This window comes from Triticum aestivum, chromosome 1D (genome assembly GCF_018294505.1).
Source record: "Triticum aestivum cultivar Chinese Spring chromosome 1D, IWGSC CS RefSeq v2.1, whole genome shotgun sequence".
In the NCBI taxonomy this organism is placed as follows: domain Eukaryota; kingdom Viridiplantae; phylum Streptophyta; class Magnoliopsida; order Poales; family Poaceae; genus Triticum; species Triticum aestivum.
This window is the reverse complement of record NC_057796.1, coordinates 245,482,822-245,504,240: the sequence shown is the minus strand read 5'-3', so window position 1 is coordinate 245,504,240 and position 21,419 is coordinate 245,482,822.

Genomic DNA, 21,419 nt, shown 5'->3' with positions numbered 1-21,419 from the left:
CTCTCAAGCGGGTCAGCAGACCCTTCCGGAGCCCCGTGGTGTCTCTCGACCTCACAACCCGATCCAGGGCACACTCCAGCTAAGGTAAGCCGCAGCGGCAAAACTTCCGCCGGACTCATGACCGACCAAAACGCACCCTCGGTTCGGCATAAAGGAGTAGAAATCGTGATTTGCTTACATGAGGGGCTTCCCCTCCCAAAATGCTCTCACAATCTTTAGCCGCCATGCCCGAGTCTTTGAGTACAGGATGAAACGAGAAGAGAACACGAGATCAGCCAGATATGTCGCTCGCTACATCGCCCTCGGATGCGTCACTAGCATCGTCGTTGTCTTCGCCGTCACCGTCGCCTCCTTCGGCGATGCCTTCGCCGCCTTCGGTGACACTTCCGTCGTCGTCATCAACCACGTCGCCTTCGTCCGCAACAACCACCACCGCGTCGTCATCGGAGGCGAAGGCTCTGACCAGCGCATCCACGTTGTCCTCCACCCACCGCGCCAGGTCGCCTCGGACGGCCTGTGGCACGGGGGCAATGGCGGCGTCGAAGTCGAAGTCGGGAAAGGTGTTCCGGAGATGGCTGAAGATGCGGGAGAACGCGCGCCCGAGCAGGTCCCGACTCCTCTCTTCCACGAGCTGGCGGGCCCTGTCTGACCGGGCTTCCAGGCGCGTCACCACGTAGGTGAAGAAGGTCAGGTGGCTGGCATAGTCATTCGAGTGGGGGGGGGTGCATTCTCGTCGCAGATGAAGCCCAGGGCGGTGTTAGCCCTGTTCCGGAGGTCCTGAAGCATGGGGGCGTGCTCGCGCTCCAGCGTATGCCGTTGAAGCACTTCCTCCCTGTTCTGCCGCCCGACGGCCTCGGCATCATCAACCCGTTTCTAAAGCAAAAGAAGCTCGGCGCGGGCGGAGGCCAAGTCCGCTTGTGCCGTGACCAAGGCAGCAGCCGCGGCCTCCCCACGTCTCTCCGCCTCGTCTAACCTGGGCCTGAGAGCGGCGGTCCTGGCCGCCACCTCAGTTCCTGCAAGCTTCAGCTTCAGGTCGTACCGATCTTCATCATCCCCGCGAACCCGGGCCACATGGCGATCGACTTCCTCCTGGACCTTGGCCTCACGAGCCCCGACGGCATCCTCTGCTTGAGCAACTTGACGCTCCCTCGTCTCCAGTTGCTCGAGCTCAAGGCTGCGTTCCACGGCTTCCAGAGCCAGCGCCTCCTCACGCTTCCGGACCTCCTCTTCCTCAGCAGGCGTCCCCCTCAGCGACGCAAGGGCGGCTCTGCGCGCCTCCACCTGCTGCTCGAGGGACGCACTCCAGGCCTGGAGCTCCCATGCACGCTTCTCCACAGCCTCGCGAGCCTCCTCCAAGGCTCAGGAGCAAGCTTTGGAGGAAACCTTGAGGGCCGCCTCGGCCTTCGCGTTGTCAAGATCGCGCTGGTAGCAGCCCAGGTTAACGGCCACCCCAAGCTTACGCCACTCCTCCGCCAGCTGGAGACCTTCCGCCTCAAGACGCAAGTCGACACCCGCGAGTTCTTCACCAAGACGGCTCATCGCGCCCATCGCCTCCTGGAAGAGCTCATGGCGAACGACGCTTCGCCCGCGCTCGGACTCGAACGCACGGCTCACCTCATCCTCCACCCCGGGGGCTGCAGGCGGGACATCAAGCGACGCACAACCTCTCGGCAGGGGGCTGGGGGCTGGAGCCGCCCCAGGCGCCAGCCAGTCCTTGCAGGGGGCCCTAGCCAGTCGGGGCCCGCCGCTTGAGGAGGAGCTGAAGGCCTAGCCTAACCAGCTGCTGTCCATAACTAGAGGACGAGATCGGGGAACGCCCGCCAGGCCCCAAGCCACATCGTGCAGGAAGGGCAACGAGGTCGCAGACTCGAGTCTCCATGAAGGCGAGCGCACCCCCTCGGCCGGCCCGGCTCCGGGCGCGGCATGCAGGCTCGGGGCGCACAAGGCCAACGCGGGTGCCGAGGAAGGCGAGGATTGCTTCACGAGGGACCCAACGGTCCTGGAAGAAGGGGTCCTGAAGAGCTAGTGTCAGGAAGGAAAGCAGCAATCAAAAAATCGCAAGGTGCAGTACTTACTCGTCGACAGCGAAGTACTTTCGCCACTTCAACGGCCTGAAGATGCAGTTGTCGCTCGGGGATCCTTTCCTCTTGCGGAGCTCCTCGAACTCCACGCAAAGCCGGCCGAAGCGCTGGACATGGCGGCCAGTGCGAGGCGGGGCCGAAGAAGAGCTTGGAGGGACAACTTCAGGGGTGCCCAGCTGCGGTGAACAGTCGGGCGCCGTCTCGCCACGACCTCCCGAGGCTTCCGGGGTTTTGACCTCGGGAACCGCATGCTACGTCGCCTCGGTAACCAACGCCCCAGGGGAGGGATCGCGAGCTCCCAAGGATGACACCCCAGGATCATCACGCGGCATGTGCTCCTCAGCGCTTGGGCCACCGGTCTCCGTCGGAGCTCGCCCTCCTGCACCCTCACTTGGGGCGAGCTCTGCACCGGCGGTGAGGAAGGGGACCATGTCGACGGGGTTCTCGCAGGGCCCCACCAGGCCGATCGGGCGCAACCCCCACTCATCAAAGGAGGGCATGCTCGCGGCAAATTCGGCTTTGTTCTCACAGCGGTACAGCAGATAGCTCTTCCTGGGCATGTCGTCCGGCAAAGGGACGCCCGCCAGGACCGTAAGCACCATTTGCCGCGTCGTAAGAGGAAGCCCCTCCTCCTGAAACCTCATATGGTCCTGACTGCTGAGCAAGGCCCACATCGGGCAGGAATGGCGCCGAAGCGGAGCGACTCGGCACTTGACGAACTCCTTCACCACCATAGGCGCTATCACGCCGCGGTCCTTCAACCTCCTCAGCCTGAGCCAGATGGGGGCGAGACGGGGGATCGCTAGCCTCTGGTCACCCCAACTGAAGTTAGGAACAGCGGGGCCTGGTGGAGGACGGAGCAGAGGGGTGAGCACGCCAGCGTCAACAAACACCCATCGTGTCCGAAACTCGCTCATGGATGGAGGAAGCTCAAAGTCGATCCCCGCGCCCGCTGTCGCGGCCACGGCTTGGAAGCTCACACACCCCAAGCTCTGCCGAGGGTGAGTCAGATGTAATGAGAAGAAACGGCGAAGGAGGGCCACAGAAGGGGCGATGCCAACCATGGCTTCGCACACAAAGGCGAAGACGGCGAGAAGAGTCACGGATTGAGGGTCAGATGCAACATCTGGATCCGATAATGCTCGAGCAACGCGTTGAAGAAGGCGGAGAAGGGGGGAATCCGGCCAGCCCAAAGGGCATCTATGAAGATTGGGACCTCAGTGGCTGCCCGAGCAATGCGGGAACGAGACGCGGGCCAAGCCACCGTCTCACCCCACTCGTTGAAACTGGAAGCGAGCATGGAGCGCACCTTGTCCATAGCCTCGTCGTTGAGCACCCGGGGACGCCCGAGCGCAGGCTCGAAGGACGGAGGCGCACTTGGCAAAGACAGAGGTTTCTTCCCCTTGTCAGCCTGTTTTGGCGCCATGGCGATGAAGTAGGTGGAGCGCATGTCGGATTGGAAGGGAGGAGCAGAGTCTTGAGGAAGCAGAGAGATTGGGCGAGCCACGCGTGGGCGAAGGAAGAATAACTGTGTAGGATGCGGGGCCGCATAGCCAGGTGGATTCAAAGGCAGCATGGGGAAGCGGAGACGCCCACATCCAATCAACCACCACGCGTCGACCAAGGCCGCAAGCTTTTGGGGCCCGCGGTGCTCCGTACTTGACCTTTGGCTTCACCTCAAAGCCAAGCGCGAGCGCGTCTTGGGCCCGGGGGCTAATGGCCGCGTTCTGGGAACGGGGGTCCCCAGACTTGCCTGCCTACGGCCCACGACGTGGCTATGCGAGCAGGCCTGTGCGGCCCATCTTCATCAACAAAGCATTCAAGACCCTCGCGAGGGGCCAAGCCTCGCGAGGTGGACGACGCAAGACCTCCTCAGGAGTGGCCTCACTAGGCTGGCTCGCGAGGAGCGGAGATATCAAGGCGGGTCAAACCTCGCGAGGCTCTCGTGCTGTGAGACATGACGATCGGCCCCAGGCGGGCGCTAGGCGGGCGCCAGTGCGCGCAGCGTCCTTGTTTCCTCTTTGGTGCTAAGGAAGCGAGCGCAGGCGCGGAGTACCGAGGCATCAGGCAAAGGTTTCCATATCAGTGCAACGAGACCGAAGACCAGCACGACGGCAAGATGGAGGTCACCATGGAGCCCAAGACGGCGTCACCACCAAAGCCTTTTGCAGGCGAAGACCACTTTTGCCAGGTTAGCTTGTACTGGCTATCCCCTTTCAAATTAGCCCGCCGTTGTTGGCTCCCTTCCCGCTCAATATTTGGGGAGAGGACCAGGGCCTATATAAGCAGAACTAGACACCACAGTAGAGGCATCTGATTCAGAGACATCTCACCCACACAAGTTAGTCGAGCACAAGAATAGCTCAACCTCAGGAGGTTGTTCTTCCCCTTGTACTGTTCATCATCAGCCCAAGAGGCAATCCACCACCACACATTGGAGTAGGCTATTACACCACAACGGTGGCCCAAACCAGTATAAATCTCGTGTCTTTCTGTGTTGCGAGTTCATCAAGTTCGTCCGTGAGATCTTAGCAAGCTAGGGAGTAGATCGGTAGGAGGGAAAGAACTTCGCGCGCACCCCAGAGTTTGAACCTTAAGGGTTTTGCCGGAACCCCACATCTGACAAGATTCCTAGATTTTCTGCGCCAAATATTTTTTTCCTAATGAAAATCGGAGATCCAACAGAACGGCCTTCTCCGAAATCCCGGCTTTCCTTACCCAAGCCACAAGTTTCAAAGAACGTGTACGTGCCAGGCAGTCCCACTGGACGTGCCCTTTCACACCACAAATGTAACAACATCTAGTGCCAACAGAGCACGAGGAAGAACGATGGCCCTTGGTCCGGCATTTTGTGCGCCATGATAAATTTTCCATGTGTGATGCCTCAGCATTTTCCTTAGAGGGCTGATTATTAAACATATTCGTATCAATACAATGCTTGGCCAAATGACCTCATCTCCCACATAACATACAAATATGAAGCTTGTTATATATATATAAACTCTTTAGTAGGTAGAGAAGAGATGTCAAGTACCATTTGAACGATTTCATTGGAATAACCAGCTTGCCATAAATCCAGAATTTCCTCAAGCTTTGCTTCTATGATTAGATTCCAAGATAAAGTTGTAAAAGTGCCTCCAAAGAAATGTTTGCCAATAACTTGCAGATCCTCTTGATTGATAGTCGCTTGAAGGCTGCCAAAAACCAGCTTATCTGAGAAGTCGTTCGACACTAGAGCTGCATTGGAATAGTGATTTTGTCTCAAATCATGATTTTCCAAACCCTGATCATGCATAGAAACCCTGTTGTCATCAGTATTAACAAGATTGAATTTGGCCAATTCAGCTCTAGATGAATCATCTCCTTGTGCACTCTTACGTAAAAACCCTAAAGGACTTCTGATAGCCATAAGCGATCGAGCAGAAACCTCCGGAATCACTTCATCAAGATGCCAATCAGATCCATTCCAAGAATAATCCACAGATAATTTGAACAAGCGGAAATGACAGACAAAATTTGGCCAGACACGATCCTTCAAACCATAAATGAAATGACCAACAAGATTGGAGGCCACCGAAAACCGAAAGGATCGATCACCCAATTGTTTGACGTTGAAACCTTTGGCCGAACCTCCAATACAACATTGTAAAACCACTCCAACAGCCTCTTCATAAAGAGGGAAGGAGGCCGAAGAGAAACAAACCACCAAGAAAAATTCCTTGGTTCCCGAAGAACTCTCAAAATGCACTATAGATCTAAACTTGTCACGTACCTTCTGTGGGCAAAATCCCAATGAATGAGACTGGCCATTGGATCTCACAATGGAAAATCTAGATGGAGGGGGAAGGTGTGAGTCACCATGGGTGGTGGGGAGGAGGTGGGAGCAGCCATGGGGGAGGAGGGAGGAGGTGGGAGTCACCATGGCTCTCCTCTAGTGGGCACCACTTTGTATTTCCTTTTTTCTGTTTACAAAGTGTTTGACCAAATTTATACTAAAAATATCAATATGTACAATACTGATTATAATGAGTATAAGAACTACGTTTCATAATGAGTATAAAAATATTGATTTGACATTGTGAATGTTGACACATTTTTCTATAAATTTGGTCAAAGTACTCAACTAATGTTGTCGTTCTTCACAAAAAATGTGTTTACCGATGCATTATCGCATTGCACGCATGCATGAACACTAGTTATCGCATTGCATGCATTCATGAACACTAGTTACTACTACCTCCCTTCTACTTTAAAGGGCTCGATTCAAAATTTCACCTACTCTTACCAAGACAAGATAGAGGCGGTGGAATAGTTTTTGTAGTATGCAAAAGTACTCAACTAATGCTGTCGTTCTTCACAAAAAATGTGTTTACCAATGCATTACCACATTGCATGCATGCATGAACACTAGTTACTCTAACCCCACTCGCTTCTTTAATTCTTTGCCACATCAGCATGTTTGCTATTCCCATGTGCATGATACCAGCTAAGGTACCACAATTATGGCCAGCCTTAATCATCGCATGCAATAATTTAGTGCACCTTGAAATATGATTATGTGTGGGGCGTGTATGTTTTTAATAAATTGAGATTATACCTAGCCCGGCGTGCAAGATGACTTATTATGCACCGTTCCCCATACCTGCAGGAAGCCCGTTTGTCTCCAAATATTTTTCTCTCCATGTGTAAAAACAATATGCCTGCTTGACTCTCCTTCTCCCTCCGGCGGTCCCACCACTCCACCCCGAGTGGAAGAAATCTGCATGCATGACTCTCCACCCCCCCAAAAAATCTGCATGCATGACTCTCCACCCCCCAAGGATAAGTTGAACTGGTGTAGGGGATGTTTGGTTCCCAACCACAGTTTGCCAAGCCAAAATTTGGTAGCCACAATTTAGTTGGCATGTGTTTGATTTTTGCCACACTTTCGCTTGCCACACTTTATTGCCCCTATGGCCCACTTGTCATAGAAACAATTTTTTGCCAACTTTTGCTAAAGTTTGGCGTCCAATTTCTCAGCCACACTTGTGTGGCTTGCCATACTTGTGTGGCTAGCCACACTTTGGCTTGGCCACACTAGTCTCCAACCAAACAGTAATGTGACAGGACGGGACGACTGGGAGCGAATTGTTGTAAGGTAGAAGACGGGGACGACCGGATGAGTAGGGCGTGCGAACAGTGTGGGGTTGTTGGCTTGCATGGTGGATAAACGGCTGCATGCCCCCAAAGAGTTCTCGAGTACTATGCGGGACCCAATAGATGTCATGTCTTCTAGACCCATATCGTAGGCCTGACGGTATAGCTTCTGCGCGTTCGCATGCCATGCCGACGCGTGGATGTAACTTCACTTAATTCTGTCAACCGTCACGCCTCCCACGACCTTCGCCTCCCTCGCGCGGTATCGCCATTTGAGACTTCGGACGGCTATAAATGAGCAATTTTTTTCCTATTCCGCATGCATGATACTCCCTCTAGTCCTTTTTATTCTGCGTAAGATTTGTTTCAAGTCAAAGTTTGCAAAGTTTTTGACCAAATTTCTACTAAAAATATCAATATCTACAATACCAAATATATATTTTATGAAACTATGTTTTATAATGAGTATAAAAATATTGATTTGACATTGTGAATGTTGATACATTTTTCTATAAGTTTGGTCAAAGTAGAGGTACATTGACTTCAGACAAAACTTATATGCAGAATGCAGACTAGTTCCTCCGTCCAGGTGCGTGCCATGTCCCATCTAGTCATCACAAAAAGGTTAGCTATTAGAGTACTACTACCTCCCTTCTAGTTTAAAGGGCTCGATTCAAAAATTTCACCTACTCTTACCAAGACAAGATAGAGGCGGTGGAATAGTTTTTGTAGTGGTTTCTAGAGTCTGGACTCCATCTTCTGGAACCTTCGCCGCCACCGGTAAGAATGCAAGGAGATGAACCAGAAAGGAAATGAGGCTGGAATGAGTAGTTCCGTATTTTATACAGTGGCAAAGTTGGGTAAATATCTGCTATACCTCCGGTGGCAAGGCCATGTCTCTATGCACACACATCTCATCCGATGGTTCCAAGTAGATCGAACAGCTCACGTTGTCAAGAGGCAGACACACCATCACCACCAACTGAGATTTTTATAGGAGTATAAATAAAAATAAATAAAAATATAGAGTAGAAAATAGAGATGAGAGTCGAGATAGAGAGTAGAGATAGAGAGTAGCACTGCAAAAAAAATACACTTCCGTGATGATACGTGTTTGTCACAGTAGGTCACGTTTTCTGTCATGCATGTACATCCATGACAATTTAATGACAGAATCAAGATAGTCATACCTGTGCTGTCATAGAAGTGTTCCATGACATTACCAAAATTATCATCACGGAAGTGTCCACTTCCATGACGATAAATCACGCGTCATAGAAGTGCTTTCGTCAAGGGTGACCGACACGTGGCATCCACCGTAACGGAACACCGTTAAGCTATCGGTTCTAGTTTTGGATCCGATAACCCATTAACAGCCCTGACCAATGGGGATTTTCCACGTGTAAAATCATCATTGGCTGGAGGAAACACGTGTCGGCTCACCGTTGGGACAGATGTCATCCACTGATTGGACCCGAAGCGCCTATGATACGTCGACACGTGGCACGGCCCAACAGAGGCCCATTCCTATGAAAAGGCCGGCCCGTTTGACTTGGTCAAAAGGTGGCGGGCCGGCCCACGGCAAGCTTGTTAACGGCATGTTTGCATATTGCCCATTTATAGCCCGCTAACCCAGGGCTAGTTTACGGCCTATCCGAATTAGGCCCAGTATCGTCATCTGGGCCGTCCAATATAATTCCATCCTGTTTTAACTTCCGGCCCATGTATGGCCCATGACGTCTTTCGTCCCATATGAGTCCCTTAGTAACTCTCAGTCCATTAACGGCCCGTGGTAAAGCTGGCCCGTAATGAACAGTGTATCACTTTATACCCATTAACGACACGCGGTGAAACTGGCCCGTAATGAACAGTGTATCTGTTTATACCCATTAACGGTCCATTATTCCGTTGGGCCGTTTACAGCCCATGTTATCTTTCGGCCTTCTCAGGGCCCATTTATTCTTGGGCTCATTTCCAGCATTCGTTTACTTATGGCCCGTTACTGTCATTTTCTGCTTGTGGGCCAAATTCAGCCCGTGGTTACAGTCGGCCCGTTAATACGTTGGGCCGTTTTCATAGCGTCATCAAATACGACCGATTAACGACGACCCGTTATGGCCGGCTCATGATCGGACGATTTCAACTCTAGCCCATTTACGGCCATAATGTGGTCTGTTATTGGCCCATGTTAGGCCAACCGATCATACGGCCCGTAGAAGGCCCATTTATGATACGGCCCGTAGAAGGCCCATTGTGTCTACGGCCCGCATAAGGCCCATTGTTTCTACGCCGCAGAAGGCCCATTGTTTCTACGGCCCTTAGAAGGCGCATTGTTTCTACGGCCCGTAGGAGGCCCATGTTAACTACAGTAAATATGTAGCCCATGGTTATTGTGGCCTAGTTTTAAAAAACAGGTTATTGCGGCCACTAGCAAACCACGGAAAAAGAACTGCACTGACTACAAGAAAACAAATAAACAAGACAATAAGGAAATAAATAAGCAAGCAACTTACACTAGGCTATCACAGCTATTACACATATTACATCCACTGGGCATCAAAGTTCGCCACCAGTGCAAATATAGGGAACAAAGCAGCATATAAACACCGCAGCAAAACAAGACCAGAACTGAAACCACTTCAGAAGAGCTCAAGAAACAATATCCTGGGTACCCATAATGCTGGCAAGATGCTTAGCAAGCTTATTAACTTTCTCTTGTTTGGCGCTTAAATCCTCCAGCACTTGCTGTTGCACCAGAAAGTATGCATCTGAATTCTGTAGGGACTTCCTCAGTCCTTCGGCTTCCTGTCGCATAACATCTGATCGATGTCTTTCAACTTGAAGTTGAGACTTAAGAAGCCGAACTGATTCAGGCAGCGAGTTCGAAGAGCTGGTGCCAGCAGTAGTAGCCAGTAACTCGAACACTACATCAAGACAAGACTTTGGGGTTGTCTCAGTGTCTTCAATATAGTTTTTATCAGCTTTCTTGGAGACCAACAGGGATGTCTCACTATCTTGAACCTTATCTGCATTACTTCCTTTACCATTGCATAACAGGGTACTCTTCTCCAATATTTTATCCGCGTTCTAAAAGAGAAACAAACAAACACATCACAGGTTTACAATGTAGTATATGAAACTCATTTTGGTAAACCAGTTCAGTAGTAAGGTGGACAGGATAACCGCATGAAACAAACATATATCTATGTAGTATGGTCACTGTATGGTCTATATCATTCTAGTTTATGTTGCCAAATCAAGATAGATACAGTTCGAATCATATCTATTTAAGACAAAGCAACATAGACAGAATATAAGTGTGGGAAACTACACAGCAATAACAACACTTGTAATGTGCATGGCATGAGAACATAACTGTTTATTCTTGAAACTGAAATCAACATAGAGCAAGTTACAACAGCAAACACGTTAAAGAAACAGGTTTAAAACATACCTGTTGCGCCATTGGAGTTTCAATTGCATCCTTCAAATTTGAAATTAGTTGGTATGAGTAAGTACAGTGATGCAAGAGCAAAGTAGTATGAACCATAGCTACGGAACCTGACCCGAGAAAAATTCTTCTTCTGCTTTAAGCGTTGACTTGGGGTTCGGAGTGGTGGTCCTCGTGCTTTGGGCACTGCAGTTGCCTTACTAACTGCTCGTGTTTGGGTGCTCTGTGGTGGAGATGATGCTATGTCAACGGGAACTGGGTTACTATCTGCTGGGGTTGGGGTTTGAAGGGGTGTAGCTGGTTCTCTGTCCAATTGTATGGATACAATCTGCGTGAGTCTGGGTTATGTGTGTTGGGGCTGGTTCTTGGGCAAGTACAACCGTGGTTCTATCTCCATCGACAGGTAGCACGATCTTTTCTGAAGACCGTGTTTTTACTCCCACAGATACTGCCATCACCCCCTCCAATTGAAATGGCTGATAAACAAGAAAAGTAATTGAATGTACAGACATTGTAAGATAGACAGGTGCAATGGATAGTAGGGAAGAAAACAGGGCATGCAATAATTCACATTTATGTTGTCTAACAAAACAGAATAGCAGGACATAATTTCACATATATGATGGCTAATTAAACAGGATAGCATGACACAATTTCACATGTATGATGGCTAACTAAACAGGATAGAATGACATACTTCAAAATATGATGACTATGTAAACAGGATGACATGATATAACTATACGATGTGTCTATTAAAGTGGTTGACATGGCATAAATCACAAACATGCCATCGATGGAAACATGATGGCATGATAAAATTCATGGATAGAATGACATAATTCAAAATATGATGACTATGTGAACAGGATGAGATGATATAACTATATTATGTCTTTAGAAAATGGGTTGGCATGCCATAATTCAGATACATGCTGTCTATGTAAACATCATGGCATGGTATAATTCAAATATATGATTTATATACTAAGGAAGTGAGCAGAGGGCAATCGCATATATGATGTGTCAACTAAGGAGATGGCATTCAATATCGTGTATATGATGTAAGAACTAAGCAGTGCAATACAACATATGCATGATATGAGTAATATAACCCTGCCAAGTTTGAGCATACACCTCAGGGGGATAATATGACTGGTCATCTGCCTCTGAATCCTCCTCTGAAGAGCTATCTGTAACCAGCATGATATCTGCTTCAGCAGGTAGCATTGTCTGCCCTGAAGACCTTGTTTTCACTCCAGATTTCTCCATCACCAATTCAAATGGCTAATGCACCGGAAGAGCAGTTGAATATACAAACATTGTCGACAAAAGCAATGAGAAGTACAAAAAAAGGACGACATGATATAATTCACATATATGTCGCTTGGCTAAACAGCATGGCATTGCATAATTCACATATATAATGCCTTGCAACAAGATAGCATTGCATAATTCACATATATAATGTCTTGCAACAAGATGGCATTGCATAATTCACATATATGGCAATTAGACACTAAACAGGTGGCATTCACACAAATCATGTCTAAACTAAGCAAATGACATAGCAATGCAAGATACCATACGCACGATATGAGCAACATAACCCTGCCAAGTTAGAGCATGCACCTCGGGGGGAAATAGGACTGGTCATCTGTCTCTGAATCCTCCTCTGAGGAGCTATCTGTAACAAGCAAGACATGCGCTTCATCAGATAGCATTGTCTGCTCTGAAGACCTTGTTTCCACTCCAGATATTTCCATGACCGTGCCGAATGGCTGATGCACAGGAAGAGTAATTGAATGTACTAAAATTGTTGACAAATTTAACACGTAATAAAAAAATGATGTCATGATCATATAAGATGACTAGCTAACCAAGGTGGTATTGCCAAATTCACATATATGATGCCTGGCTAAACAAGATGGCATTGCATGATTCACATATACGATAAAGAAACTAAACAGATGGCATTGACACAAAGCATGTCTAAACTAAGCAGATGCCATCTTTGATGTATATAGTAAGGCACCATATGCATGATATTACCGACATCAGCATGCCAAGTTAGAGCGAAGACCTCATGGGGTAAATAGGAGTGGTCTTCTGCTTCTGAATCCCCCTCAGAACAGTTATCTTCCTCTTGATTACGATCCGAAATGGTTGGAGGGGGGCTGCCATTGCGCCCACCATGGAGCGACGTCTGCATGAAATTTTATTGCCACGCAAGGCTCGTCTCTTTTGCTCTACATGTTCAGTTCCATTGTGTACAATAACTGACATGCATAGGAATAAAACATAGTGAGATTATGTAAGGAGTGCATGTACAAATCCAGAGTGATGGTAGCAAACTGTGGATATACCCAAAACCAATGATAGCAGGCAGATAATAGCTTTAGTTAAAAAATATAGATAATGGCTCCTTTAATGTTTGTTTGCACCCAACATGAAACTCATACTAGACACCCGAGATTAACCAGATAGTAGACAGATAGTACTGATTGCTGCCCCAATATGTACCCCACAACCATTTAAAAACTCATGTTTCAGCATAAGTTTGGACCTGACTCAGAGTCTAATAGGTGAACACGACGATAAGTAGCATGTCATCATATTAAGCGATGCATAACGTTAGCAGACACGGAAGAGTGCGACCTCTCTTGCGGACCCGTGTAGTCCTCAAGGTCATCTGCTTAGTTGATGATGGTAATGCAGTTGTCGTGGCTGCCGGCGGCGGGGAAGAGGATCTAAGGCGGCGAAAGACAGTCTGCAGAGCGGATCCCTGCTGTGGTGAACCCTTCCATCGTTGGAGCAGCTGGGCTGGGGTGGAACACAGCACCGCAGGAGCAGGACAAACCACACAAGGTTTTCTTTGACACATATCTGTAACAGAAGTAATTGTGTAAGGGCTTGTTTCAATTTGAGGATTCTAACAATGCAGGGATACGAAATAGACAGGAATAGGATAGGAATGCACATGCAAAATAGAGAATTTAAAAACACAGGATTTCTGCCAATCTGGGTGTTTGGTTCACAAGAATTGGAAGATCACTGGATGCAAAGAAGCATGGTGAGATTAAGTCAAACCACAAGAAAATGTACGGTTATAATGCTATTATGCTACTGTCTCTTAGTCTTGTGCTTCATGAATAGGAATTTCAAAAGGAGGACAAGTGGAAATTAAAATTCCTACAGTTTTTCTTTCAAGGAGACACTAAAGGAAAAAATCCTACAGTTTTCCTTTGCTCCATTCCTTTGCACCAAATTCATAAGTAGTACCATACGAAACTTTCCAATTCCTATGTTTTTCATTCACTTTTCCTTTCAAGCACTGGCGATTCTAGTAGGCAGGCTTGAGCAAGGAAAATCCTAAACTAAGAAAATGTTTTTGTGCTACTTCTATTACTTTGGACCCAGGCCAATGCCCTACTAGATCAACTCCCAGGGCCATCGACAAATGCACAGCTCAAACACGCAGAGATAAATAATGATGGCGTTCAAGAGAGTCCATCACGGATAGCCAAGTTGCCTGGTACCTCACTGCTTGTCATATAGTAGGATAAAATAATCGTATTTCCCGTTACTCCGTGTGCTCAGTGGACAATATATATATAACATGTAGAGTAAAAAAGATATGCAACCAGTGTACAACCTCTTTGGCGAAGCCATGTCGATCTTAGTGTGATTGGGTTGGCCAGTGAGGATGCTCTGGCTGACTTGGCTGTCGGAGGAGGGGAAGAAGATCTTAGGCGTCTGGAGATGGAGCCCGAGGTACTGCTCCGCTATGATGGAGGGTTTCGTCGTTGGAGCAGCTCCAGTGAGTTGTACGACGCCGAGGCAGAAGCAGGACAAGAGAGACAACGTTAACCTGAGTGGAATTCTAATAGCATCTCCAATAGATGACGTAAAATACATAACCACAAAGTGCTAGATGTAAAATACATCAGCCGCTCATCTCTGAACTTAACTGTCGAAACTGAATTTAACTATCGAAACTGAACTTGACTGTCGAAACTGAATTTTGCTATTGAAACTGAATTTTACTGTCGAAACTGAACGCACTAGAGGTGAGGCTACATGTTAGTCGACTGACTTTTTCATCTCTGGTCAGTTGATTTTGCAGCCATTGGATACGAAATCAAGGGCCTGAGGTTCATCTTCAACCTCCACCCCCTGAGCCGCCAGCCACCACCGGCCAAACAGCCGCCCGCGGCCGGCGGTGCGCCGCCCCGCCTGCCTCGAAAACAATCCCCACCGCCAGTCTGCTGCCGCCCCGGCCATCCCTCTAGCCCCCCCCCCCCCCGTGCCGAGATTTTTCTCTGGCGATCCCCACGCCACTGCCACACCACCGTCGGCGACAACCGCCCCCACCCTGAACGCTAAGATAGATAGTGGGGTACCTCTCGGTGAACCCCCCGCCCTGCCGCGACTGTTCTTCCTTAACTCCGGCGAGCCCCCCACCCCCTGAAAATCGACTGACCCAAAAGTCGATTCAGTCGACTAAAGTGTAGCTAAATCGGAGCAGCATCGCAAGCAAGAGCAAGAGCGAGAGCAGCAGCGCGAGCAAGAGCAAGAGCAAGAGCAGACAAGGCAGGGGACCAAGAGCAAGACCAAAGCAGCAGCGCGAGCGAGAGCTAAAGCAGCAGCAGCTCCTACGGATGTGGATGTCGCAGCCGAGGGAGCGACGCCATGGAGGAAGTGGCCGGCGACGCCGCCGTGGATGGAGTGCGCCGTGTCGGCTCGGGACCGAGCGCCGGCTGTACCGTGAGATCGAATCAAGAAGAAAATGTGGCGATTAGTGTACAACCTCTTTGGTGGCGCCGATTAGGCCGCAACTTCATCCGAGGAAACGGTTATGATGATGCTCTTCCGGTGGTGCAGGTGAAGACGATGGTGTGGGAATGGAGGTGACGCGAAAGACGAGGGGAACGTCGGGGCAGCTCCTTGGAGGTGGAGGACGGGGTGGCTGAACCGGTGGGACGACCAGATCGACGACGGATCCTCATCCGGTACGATGGATGAGGTACGTCGAGGTGTTGCTGTGGACGACGTCGTCGGGGAAGAGGCTCTGGCTGGGTGGCAGACGGAGGAGGGTGTGGGGCTTCGCGGGTTTTCCCGGCCTCGGTGTACGAATGGGTGGGCGGATGGGATGGTAGTGGGGAACCATGTCTTAGGGACGCGCTTGTATGAAATGTGGGGTAAGTTATGAAAGTACCCCCACCAATTTGAGGCGGTTCTTTCGGTTCAGGGGTATCACGGGCATTTCGCATGTCGGGATTTCACAGGAGGTGGGAGTTTTCGAGCGCGTGGTAATTTTGGAATAGCAAGGCGCGGGTTGAGATGGAGGGAGTTGTCGGAGCACAACGAGACAAAGATTTATCTTAAATATTATGGGGTAACAAGGCGCGGGTTGTAGAGGCGGGAGTTTCGCAACACGATAGACAGAGACGCTAGCTTGAAATTTCGGCATAACAAGGCACGGCTTGAAATTTCGGGAGAAATAGCTTAACGTGTGCAAAAAAACACAATTTAGACTAGTATGATATACTACGTACAATGTGTTTAACACGCACAACACACACAGACACTATTTAGACTAGTGAGGTACATGTGCATTGCACGCATGAGATTTGGCAACCAAATTATGAATAAATACCACACTATAGCATGTAAGCTTTGAGTCATATATGCATGATGTAGATGTTCATTTAATTTTTATAGTTCATTTCATTCAAAATCATCTAGTTTTTATAAGAAAGCTAATCTATTTTAAGATTCATTGAATTGTGGGTTGTAAGGCATAAAGTAAAAACAAATCATGTAGAAAAACATTTGGGCAATTATGATATGGAAGATTCTAGAACAAAGAAGAAGTGCTTGTGTTTTGAGGTTTGTGCATTATGCTTAAGTTTAACCATAGTGTTTCTAGATTGTACATGTGGCAAAATCTGGTGGAATCTAGATGATATCTAACGGCCAGTAGTGCTTAAATTTGCCAGCTCTGCACCATCGGATTGGCCTCATCCAACGACCATCTTTCAAAGTTAAAGTTATCCACACACTATATAAAAAATATATAATATTATATATATAGGGTTATAGATATAGATATGTGATGCGAAAGCCACCCATCATCTCCAATTAGAATAGTGTGTCCATGCACGGATGCAATGTGGCCAAACGATGTCTGCCATCGGTATCTCAAATTCAAACCAGTCTGACCTTGTTCAATGTGTACACATTACCACATGCTCATTTCCAAACCACACCGCGCAGATCTCCGTTATATTCATGCATGCATGGGTTTCAAACATCATGATCTCTTATTCAAATATTTGAATTCAACTTTACATTGATTATGACCTCACCTAGTCTTTTACACCCACACATTGGTCTTCTCTTTATAATTGTACCACTAACTTTCTCTCGTGCATGCATGCACACACACTACCAGTCGGCATTATCCATCGCACACATGCAATCTTTTTCTTCAGGTCGGTCTCCCATGAAGGCGCACACACACACATCCCCTCTCCATCATATCGGGCATTCTCTATCTCTCACGTGCATGCGCAACGATCGATGTTCATCTATGCGTGTGTGTATATAGCTAGATCTTTCATTGTTTTCCGCACAAACTGATCAATCTATATATCTAGTGAGGTGTCACCCTCTTTCCCACGTCCACATCGATCAATCTATACCTCTCTATATAGGATTACATATATAGCTAATACACCCACATTAATTATATATCCAATGCCCCCTCTCATCATCCATGCCTTCCACTTCATCTCTCAGACGCGCGCACAATGGCGAAGACAGGGGCAGCAAGGGCCCTGCCCCCCCTAACATCACTATATATCGAGGCTAATATGAATGTGATCGTTAGACAATTGCTGGTAAAAATGGTTTAAGTTGATGAATTGGACCTCCTCGTAAAGGATTAGCAATGCTTGGCCCCCTAGCTCATGGGACATTTTTCATGGCTCCGCCACTGCGCGCAACAGCGCAAGTTCTCGCCCCCTCTCTCTAAATATCAATCTCACAGTTGTGCACTCCTTCATAGTCTCCCTCCACTCGGCCCCTCGCACGACCTTCTAGCCCCCCACCGGATTTTCCACATCTACAATCTAGCAGACTCCATGGTTGAACTTAAGCATAATGCACAAATCTCAAAACAAAAGTGGTTCTCCTTTGTTCTAGAATCTTCCGTATCATAACTGCCCAAACTTTTTTTCTAGTTGAATTGCCATTATTTGTTTTTACTTTATGCTTTACAACGCACAATTCAATGAATCATAAAATAGATTTAGGGCTTCTTTGATTCAAAGGATTCTCAAAGGAATTTTGGAGGATTCTAATCCATAGGAATTTTTCCTATCTTGGTTGTTTGATTCGTAGGATTGTAAAACATAGGAATTTTTCCATATGATTCATTTGCACTAGATATCATAGGAAACATTCCATCCACTAAAACCTCTTTGAAAGAATTCTGCGTTTTTTCTATGCACAATCAAACACTCGTACAATCCTGTAGGATTCAAGACGACATTCCACTCTAATCCCATGTTCTTCCTATTCCCGTATTTTGGAAATCCTACGAATCAAAGAGGCCCTAGGTTTTTTATAAAAACTAATTGATTTTGAATGAGATGAACTATAAGAATTAAATGAAGGTCTACATCAGGCATATATGACTCAGGGGTTACATGCTATAGTGTGGTGTTTATTCATAATTTGGTTGCAAAATCTGACGCGTGCAATGCACGTGTACCTTACTAGTACTTCGAGTATGTGCAAAACACAATGGCACGCTACATAGTGTCTCTCTTACAGTTCATGAAGCCACGTGGCACATGTGGAGGCGTTGTCGCGACATCCTTGTGTGGATTGATCACAGTGACGTGCTGCTGGTTCTAGAAGAATGTACTCGTCCTCCCTGAGCCACAATGGCGGTACATGCACGAAGTGAACATGTGCATGCACGCCACGCACACACTCATTTCCTCGCATGCACATGCGGGTACACGGGCAGACGCAATTTTGTATCAAGATCCACCACATGTGATAATTTGACGCGTGTAAAGTCCTTCACTTCATTGATGGTCAATTAATACAGCGCATGCAAATTGAGTGGACGTGAGGGCGGAAGAAAGACATTACTACTCCACTGCGCGCATGCGAGTAGTTAAATCATGGGTTGCTAGTACTACTTCCATTGGTCTCCTTCGTATTTTGTGCCAATTTTTGACAGTAACATAGAGGGTGCTTGGATACGTTTTAGTCCCATGACTAAAAGTAGTGGGACTAAAACTTGCTGGCCTCATCCTTGCTTGGATCCAAATACTAAAGAGACAAAAATCAAGTTAATGAGCATTTATTATCCTCCAAACCCTCCAATCCAGAACTTGCCTGTGTTAAAGGAGAGGAGTTAAATGAGGAGAGAGAGGACTAATCCTCATTTTAGTAGGGGTACCCCTGACTAGTTTTAGCCCCTCTTTAATTAATCAGGAGTGCTTGGAAATTTAGCCTCCTAAAGAGACTATTTTTAGTCAGACTAAAATAAGTCCCTTGGATCCAAGCACCCTCATAATATTTACGCATCTGAGCAGTGTACGTAGTCTACTTGAAATTTATGTTCCACTAAACTCATCGAGAGCCGTTTCGGGCCTCGAAACCAAAACCCATCAATTTATCTTTACCTTGTTCCCATCACATTCGAAAGTACTAGTGCTACAATTAAGTGCAAGCCTGCTCACACCTACTAGTACGTACCAAACCTGAACGTGTTCCCACTATACAGGTATTTCTACTAGTGCTAGTACTTAGGTTATAAAAAGGGGAACTACCTAACCGAAAATTACTCTACCTTTCCTCCTCATAAGTGCTCCTTCTTCGTCCGTCCTTGCCATGTCCGGTGCGCAGAGCTCTAGGTCGAGAACTACTCGTAACAAGGGAGCGGCAACCAAGGCTGCGGAAAAAAAAGAGAGGGCTCGCCGCCACGCAGAGACCTCGAAAGATCTCTCACGGGCTGGCGATGGCTCCCAGGAGCGCCCTAGCCGCGGAGGCGAACATGTCGAGCTGGCGGCGCTGGAGTCATTATCCCTCGACTGCATGCCCGATCAACTCAATAAGCACCTCAATAAGCAGAAGCACTTCATCCACGGCTTGGTGGAGGTGCTGAAGGAGAGCCTCGACGACATGCCCGCCGAGCTCAATAAGCAGGGGGAGTTGACAGCCGGCTTGGTGATGCTGCCGAAGAAGAGCATTGCCTCAGAGAAGAAGGCGACCGGCGAAATCCTGCAACTCCAGGAGGACAAGGCAAAGCTCTGCCACGAGCTCGACCTGCTGAAGGCGAAGAACGCCGGCTGGAAGAAGCTGCATGAGAGTAGTAGTTCCTCGATGAAGATGCCGCAGGCCCTCGTCATGGAACAGAAGGAGGAGTTGGCGAAGCTCCGCATTGAGCACCCGGCTGCTATCAAGGTATGTAATGCGGTCGTGGAACAGATGATGAAGGCTCGCGTCGAGAAATCCCGCGTCATGGACATAATGAAGAAGATGGCGGAGGAGACGCGCAAAGAGATGGAGGTCGTGGAGGCGATGAAGAAGCAGTTACGACTCCGCGGCGAATTAGATCATTTGGGGTGATAATCTTCCGTCTTCTTTTGCTCCTGTGTTTCTTCTTTTGCTTTGGGTGTTTCACCGCACATGTCATGTTCTCTGCGAGGCATGAATAGAACAATGCTAACAATGAGATGACTAGCAAATTACTACCTCCGTCCTGGTTTATTGGTCCCCATTGTATATTGTGTCAAATTTTGACTATAGATTGAACTAACAAAACGTTCGTGCATGTTACCAAAAATTATATCATTGAAAACTATATTGAAATACGAATCCAACGCTATAATTTTTGTTGACATGCATTAACATTTTGTTAGCTAAATATTTGGTCAAAATTTGGCACGAACTACAAAGGTGACCTATAAACTAGGATGGAGGTAGTAGATCATTTTTTATCGCCATATGGCACTGGGCTGCCGTGTTTCGTGCTCCTCCGCCGTAGTACTACTCCAGTGGAAAACTTGAGTATACCGCATGGTACTTTGCTCCTCCTCAGGTCGTTGGCACATTTATACGAGCAGTCAAATCACAAGTCCCCGTCTTCCAGCAGTAATGAGTCGTCAAATCACAAAGGCCCTCGCCTCTCGTGAAAAGGACCAAGCTAGACTGCCCCGCCCTCTAGACTTTTAAAAGATGTATACATTTGTACAGTAGTAGTATCGATGGATTGCGCCATGGAGCAGAACTAACAAGATGAAATTAAAGAAAAAATGTGGTACATATAGAGAGCGCTCGTCGCCAAATTATGCATATACTATATGACACTACCCACTATGAAGGTACTAGTAACATAGACTAGTAACTAGTTATGTTACTATCCACTATGGCCAGCCAAAGTCGAGGCGCGGATACCAACGAGGGCCTGGTTGTGTCTATACTTGGACAACTCACCCGACTGCATGCGCACCAGGCAGATGAAGCTCGTGTCGTGTTGGTGCCATGTGCGGCCTGCACATTAACCACCTCGCGCCTCCATCTTAACCTCCGCGTTTTAAACTTCTCAATCTCAAGGCCAAGGTGCAACGTGAAACCTATGATAGAGCCAATCGGATGGTTGAGAACACTACAATTCGTAGCTATAGATGCGTGTGTGAGAGAGGATGAGTGCGTGCGTGCACCTC